The sequence below is a fragment of the Cetorhinus maximus genome, chromosome 35, assembly GCF_964194155.1.
Source record: "Cetorhinus maximus chromosome 35, sCetMax3.hap1.1, whole genome shotgun sequence".
Taxonomy (NCBI): domain Eukaryota; kingdom Metazoa; phylum Chordata; class Chondrichthyes; order Lamniformes; family Cetorhinidae; genus Cetorhinus; species Cetorhinus maximus.
This window is the reverse complement of record NC_135913.1, coordinates 45,801-53,551: the sequence shown is the minus strand read 5'-3', so window position 1 is coordinate 53,551 and position 7,751 is coordinate 45,801.

Here is a 7,751-nt window from a genome sequence, read left to right as displayed (position 1 = left end):
AAGAAGAGTAGTAGGGATGAAGCAGGTAATTATAGGCTGGTGAGTTGAACATTAGTGGTAGGGAAACTACTGGCAAAAATTCTGAGGGACAGGGTTAATCTCCACTTGGAGAGGCAGGGATTAATAAGGAATAGTCAGCATGGCTTTGTCAGGGGGAGATCATGTCTAACAGACTTGATTGAATTTTTCGATGAGGTGACTAGTTGTGTCGATGAGGGTGGTGTGGTTGATGTAGTCTACATGGACTTCAGTAAGGCTTTTGACAGGGTCCCACACGGGAGAATGGTCAAGAAGATAAGAGCCCATGGGATCCAGGGCAATTTGGCAATTGGATCCAAAATTGGCTTCGTGGCAGGAGGCAGAGGGTGATGGTGGAAGGTTGTTTTTGCGATTGGAAGCCTGGGATAAGTGATGTACCACAGGGATCGGTGCTGGGACCCTTGCTGTTTGTAGTGTACACTGATGATTTAGAGGTGAATATAGGAGGTATGATCAGTAAGTTCGCAAATGACACAACAATTGGTGATGTGGTAAATAGTGAGGAGGAACGCCTTAGACTACAGGACAATATAGATGGGCTGGTAAGGTGGGTAGAGCGGAAAATGGAATTTAACCCTGAGAAGTGTAAGGTGGTGCACTTTGAGAAGACTAACATGGCAAGAGAATACACAACGAAGCTAGGACCCTGAGAAGTACAGAGGAACAGAGGGACCTTGGTTCACATATCCATAGATCCCTGAAGGCAATAGCACAGGTGCATAAGGTGGTTAAGAAGGCTTGAGTGACACTTTGCCTTTATTAATGGAGGCATAGAATCTAAAGATCAGGGAGGTTATGTTGGAGCTGTATAAAGCACTAGTTGGCCCACAGCTGGAGCACTGTGTGCAGTTCTGGTCGCCACATTATAGGAAGGATGTGATTGCACTGGAGGGGGTGCAGAGGAGATTCACCAGGATGTTGCCTGGGCTGGAGCGTTTCAGGTCTGAAGAGAGGCTGGATAGACCAGGGTTGTCTTCCTTAGAACAGAGAGGGCTGAGGGGGAGGGGGGGACCTGATAGAGGCATACAAAATTATGCAGGGCATAAATAGGGTAGATTAAGAAGAAACTTTTCCCCTTAGCGGAGGTGCCAATAACCAGGGGGCATAGATTTAAGGTAAGGGAGCAGGAGGTTTAGAGGGGTTTTGAGGAAAATCCTTTTCACCCACTAGGTGGTTGGAATCTGGAACACACTGCCTGAGGGGGTGGGAGAGGCAGGAATGCTCACGACATTTAAGAAGTATTTAGATGAGCACTTGAAACGCCATAGCACACGGGGCTAGAGGCTAAGTGCTGGAAATTGGCATCAGAATGGATAGGTGCGTGATGGCCAGCACGGACTCAATGGGCCGAAGGTCCTGAGCTATATAATTCTATGACTCTACGATTATATGAACTCTTGGAACAGCACGAGGTTAGATACAGAGTAAAGCACCCTCGACACTGTTCCCATCTGTTATGACCGATACAGTCGGTACAGCGGAGTTATTTCAAAATCCCAGAGGGAAACTTAAAACAACTGTCATAACCAATAATTTTATGTTATGTTTGAGATGCGACTTTAAAGTCAGGAATCAGACCACCAGTTCTCGAAGTTTTACATTAAACTTAAATGAAACATTTTATTAATTTATACAGGTTAAAATATATATACACATGGCTACAAATTACTACTGTCATAACTTTTAGCAAACTCCCAAACTAATCTCCATTAGGGCAACAACAACCTGTAGACTTAACCAAACGCCAGGCGAAGCATTTTCACCTGACAAAACTCACAATGAGGTTCTTTTCACTTTGGTTCCTGTGGGACACAGCTGGAGGTTTGCAGGCTACCCCAGAGAGCTGTGGATGGCCAATCATTGAGCATGTTCAAGACTGACATCGACTGATATTTGGACACAGGAAATTGGGCGATATGAGGATAGCGGGGCAAAACGTACTTGAGGTACAAGATTAGCCCTGACCTCACTGAATGACAGAACAAGCTCCAAAATGGCTGCCCGCTGCTCCCAACTCTTGAAAGCCAGCTAGGGGGAGTGACAGTGGCGTTAGCGGTCATGTCACTGGGCTGGTAATCCAGGCGGCCAGGTTAATGTTCTAGGGACGCAGGTTCAAAGGGCAGCTGCTGGAGTTTGAATCCAGTTAATCACAAAAATATCGAGATAGAAAACGTTCTGGAATTGAAAGCTAGAACAGCAAAGGTGACCATGAAAATATCGTTGATTGTTGTAAAAACCCATCTGGTTCACTAATGCCCTTTAGGGAAGGAAATCTGTCGTCCTTACCCGCTCTGGTCTACCAGCGACCCCAGACCAACAGCAACTTGCTCAATCCTTAAATGTCCTCGGAAATCACCTAGCGAGCTACTCTGGGACAATTAGGTAATGAATTATGGTAATAAACGCTGACCTTGCAGGCAAGGCTCCAGTCCCATGAAAGAGTAAATTAAATAAAACACGAGGAAATAGAGAAACTCACCTCCAGGAGTTCCACGACCCCGAAACCTTAACTCTTCCCCTAATGCCGAATGTCAGTTTGAGTGGCTTTATTAGCGTGTGGGTCTGGGTTAACTCCAGGACCAGGCTGAGGATGCTGCTCGTTTCAGGTAACCTAAGATTTTTGTCTTATTGCATTAGTCTGGGGTACTGTTTCACCCTGTATCAGTTGTAGGGTCTGTGACACTTGGAGCGTCTGTATCAGTTGGAGGACCTATATTGGTTGGAGAACCTATATTGGTTGCAGGGTCTGTATTGGTTGGAGGGTCTGTATCAGTTGGAGAGTCCGTATCAGTTGGAGAGTCTGTATCAGTTGGAGAGTCTGTATCAGTTGGAGAGTCTGTATTAGTTGGAGAGTCTGTATTAGTTGGAGAGTCTGTATCGGTTGGAGAGTCTGTATCAGTTGGGGAGTCTGTATCAGTTGGAGAGTCTGTATCAGTTGGAGAGTCTGTATCGGTTGGAGAGTCTGTATTAGTTGGAGAGTCTGTATTAGTTGGAGAGTCTGTATTAGTTGGAGAGTCTGTATCGGTTGGAGAGTCTGTGTCAGTTGGAGAGTCTGTGTTAGTTGGAGAGTCTGTATTAGTTGGAGAGTCTGTATCGGTTAGAGAGTCTGTATTGGTTGGAGAGTCTGTATTAGTTGGAGAGTCTGTATTAGTTGGAGAGTCTGTATTAGTTGGAGAGTCTGTATTAGTTGGAGAGTCTGTATCGGTTGGAGAGTCTGTATCAGTTGGGGAGTCTGTATCAGTTGGAGAGTCTGTATCGGTTGGAGAGTCTGTATCGGTTGGAGAGTCTGTATCGGTTGGAGAGTCTGTATCAGTTGGAGAGTCTGTATTGGTTGGAGAGTCTGTATCGGTTGGAGAGTCTGTATCAGTTGGAGAGTCTGTATCAGTTGGAGGACCTGTATTGGTTGGAGAGTCTGTATCAGTTGGAGAGTCTGTATCAGTTGGAGAGTCTGTATTGGTTGGAGAGACTGTATTGGTTGCAGGGTCTGTATCCATTGCACAGCCTGTAAGAGTTACACGCTCTGTATTGGTTGGTGAGTCAATGCTGGTTGGAGGGTTTGTATCTGTTAGAGGGTCCATATTGGTTTGAAGGTCTATCAAGTGGAGTGTCTAGACTGGTTTCAAGTGGTGTATTGGTCTCCTTGTGCTTTTGTATAAATAGCTGGTGTTGGAAGGGTTCAGACACTTGATTATTTGACTTCAGCAACAAATATCCACAAAAAGCCAACTTTAATACTGTAATCTCTTAACTGAATGTCCACGTTTAAAGAGAGCAGCTTCATTGACATGTGCAGTGGAACCGGGCTGAGAAATCCGCTATAACATTTTCATTGTAATTACAGAGCCTCAGAAATAAACACGTCCTATTACTCCGTGGAATTAACTCGGCGCTGTCGTATGTTTGTTTTCAGGCATTCAGCAACAAACTAAGGAGGACGATGTGGCAATCTCACCATCTCCGAAGAGATGTTCCACAAGGAATAAACAAGGGTCTTTCTGAATGTGTCACTTCAGGGTTTAATGCAGAGATTGCTTGCAGCAGTAAGGGGCTGATCACCTCAAAGTGACAATGCTTGGATCAATTGAAATTATCACTAAAATGTTCTATGTGAGTCTTGCTATCATTGGCATCCCAGGTAAGTGACCAGGGACATTTGCAGTTGTGTCAATCTATGTTGGGAGCTGCTCTCTGGTTTCAATCAGTGACAGGTCATGTTCCCTTTATACACGCGCCCAATGCATTTCCTTCAGTGAAATGTCTTGAATTATCTCTGCAGTTCTATTCAATTCCCTGAACCATCAGTAAAACCCAGTTTACAACTCATAGGCTTTATGAATAATCAAGTTATTGCATTCCGTGGAATATCGCCTAATGTTCAATCAGACCTGAGTGAGGGCAAAGTCTCTGAAGGGAGGCTTTAGAGGGAGCCAGTGTTCTTTATTGATTCACGGGATGTGGGCGTCGCTGGCAGGGACAGCATTTGTTGCCCCATCCCTTATTGCCCCTTGAGAAGGTGGTGGTGAGCTGCCTTCTTGAGCCGCTGCAGTCCCTGGTGGTGAAGGTACACCCATAGTGCTGTTAGGGAGGGAGTTCCAGGATCTTGACCCAACGACAGTGAAGGAACAGCCAACATATTTTCCCTACTACTGATGCTATGCAGACCAGCCTGTAATTCCCTGCTTTTTCCCTCCCAACTTCTTTAAGATAGGGGGGTTACATTTGCCACCCTCCAATCTGATGGGGCTGTTCCAGAGGCTACAGATTGTTGGAATGTGACAACCAAAATATCCACTATTTCCACAGACACCTCCTTTAGTACCCTGGGATATAGATTATCAGGCCCTGGGGATTTGTCAGCTCTCAGTCTCACCAATTTCTCCAGCATGATTGTTTTAGTAATATTAATTTCCCTCAATTCCTCCTACCCACTAGACCCTTGGTTCCCGAGTATTTCTGGGAAGTTATTTGTGTCTTCCTCCATGAAGACAGAACTAAAGCAGTTGTTTAATTGCTCTGCCATTTCCTTGTTCTCTATTATAAATTCACCTGGTCCAGACTGTAAGGGACCTACATTTGTCTTCACCAATCTTTTTCTTCTTACATACTTATAGAAGCTTTCACAGTCCCCTTTTATGTTCCTCGCAAGTTTACTCTCATACTCTATTTTTCCCCTCTTCATCAATCTCTTGTTCCTCCTTTGTAGAACTCTAAGCTGCTCACAATCCTCAGGCTTGCTACTTTTTCTAGCAACATTAAATGATTCGTCTTTGGATCTAATACTATCCTTAAAGTTTTTGTGCCAGAAAGGAATGTATAGCTGTTGCAAGGCATACATTTGTTCCTTAAGTATTAGCCATTGCCTATCCATCTATGAATGATGTTCCTCAATCTATTTTGGGCATTCCCTGCCTCATATCTTCCTAGTTTCCTTTGTTTAGATTTAGGACCCTAGTTTTGGATTGGACTACTTCACTTTCCATCCCCGTTGAAGAATTCTATCATGTTATGATCACTGTTCCCTAAAGGACCCCCCACAACCAAAATATTAATTAACCCCTTCTCGTTGCACAAGACCAAGTTGGGGAAAGCCTGTTTTCTAGTTGGTTCCTCAAAATACTGGTCTAAAAAAACCATCTCACACACTCCAGGATTTCATCCGCCTCTGTATTATTGCTAATTTGGTTTGCCCAGTCTCTATGTAGATTAAAGTCACCCATGATTACTGTAGCACCCTTGTTACATGCATCTCTAATTTCCTGTTTAATGCTGTCCCCTATCATGCCACTACTGTTTGGAGGCCTATAGACAACTCCCACTAATGTGTACCTCCCCTTGTTTCTTCTTAGCTCCACCCAGACTGATTCTACACCCAGATTTTCTGAGCCAATATCCTCTCTCACTATTGCACTGATTTCATCCTTACAGCGCCGCACCGCATCCTTTAACTTTTAGCCTGTCCTTCCTGACTATCGAATACCCTTGGATATTCAGTCCCCAGCCTTGGTCACCCTGCAGCCATGTCTCCGTAATCACAATCACATCACAAATAGTCTAAATCCCTCCCTCCTACGCCGCCTCTCTTGTCATGCACTCAACTGGTCTATCCTCCTATTCCTGATCTCGCTAGCACGTGGCGCTGGGAGTAAAACTACCTTTGAGGTCCTGCTTTTGAATTGATTTCCTAGCTCCCTGTACTCTGCTTGCAGGACCTCATCGCTCTTTTTACCTAGGTCGTTGGTACCAAAATGGATCATGATCTCTGGTTGTTCGCCTTCAGAATGTTCTGCAGCCGCTCAGTGACATCCTTGACCCTGGGGTCAACATGCCTCCTGGTGTCATGTCTGTGGCTGCAGAAGTGTCTGTCTGTTCCCCTTATGATCAAATTTCCTATCACTATTGTTTTCCCACTCTTTATCTTCCCCCCCCTCCACCCCAACCCCAACCACCACCCCACCCCACCCCACCCCCCGCCACCCCCTCCCCTCCTGAGCCACACGTGGTGCCACGGACTTGGCTCTTGCTGCATTCCCCTAAGAAACCACCTCCCCCCAGCGGTGTCCAAAATGGAAAATCTGTTAGGGTGGAAGGTGGACCCAGGGAACTGCTCTACTGCTTGCCTAGTGCTTTTACTCTGTCTGGCGATCGCCCGTTCCGTTTCTGGTGAGAGGCAGTTTTTCTGGGAACTTCTGTTCCCGGGCTCAATGTTGGAGCTGGTCCCAGGGCGGGGCCTATTTCTGAAGCGCATATATATGGATCTCAGGGCTTTGCCACGTCCTGCGGTGAAGGGGGAATATTCTTGATCCTGGGCTATCCACAACCAGGTAGTGTCCAATACCAGGTGAGAGTGTTGTCCAGTGCATTCTGAGGGGAGTGTCTGAACCAGGGGTGGCGGTGTTGCAGTCTCAGGGGTTTGATCTTCAGAGGAACTGAAACTTTATGCCAAAACCTTCTCCTTGCTCTCTGGGTCAGACAGGGAAAATGTGTTCTCAGTAATTTCCTGTCTTTTTTTTTTCCCCCATCCTCCCTCTTACAGCTAATTTACTGACAATTGTGATCCTGTCTCGGGGAAAGTGTGGCCTCTCCGCCTGCACCACTCATTGACTGGTGGCTAAGGCAACAGCAGACCAACTGGTCATTATCATTGAAGTCATTCCATATCCGATCCATTATCATTATTTCCCACTGTCTTTCCTGGGCATCACCCCTGTGTGTAGTGTTAATGCTGTCCTGCAAGCTGCTGTTCTACCTGGTTCACCATCACTCCCTCCTTTGACCGATCTGTAGCCGTTTGTTGCCAGAGGCTGAAAACAAAATATTGCACCGGGAAAACTGCGGCTGTGGTCCTAGCAACAACCGGCATTCTGCTCTGTTCAAAGAAACATCCCCTTCAACTTTATACAGTGATAATCGACAATTCACCTTGGGGGCTGTTAGACAAAGCCAAGCTATTTTACTGACCACGGATGGGTGGGATTTGAGTGGTTTCATACAGTTTCAACCCCATTGCTCCCATTTGCTTTAATTCTGAGGTTCATCGCTCTGACAGTCAATCACATTGTAATGGCCAGTTGTGTCCATAAGGGTCTGAGGGGTCAGAGAGGGAGAGAATGGCAGTGACCCAGAGATGGAGAGCAGAATATTACTCTTCACCTTACCAGGCAACCTCATACGTCTATGTTTGGTCAATGTTATAGAATTCGTCTATTAGGCTA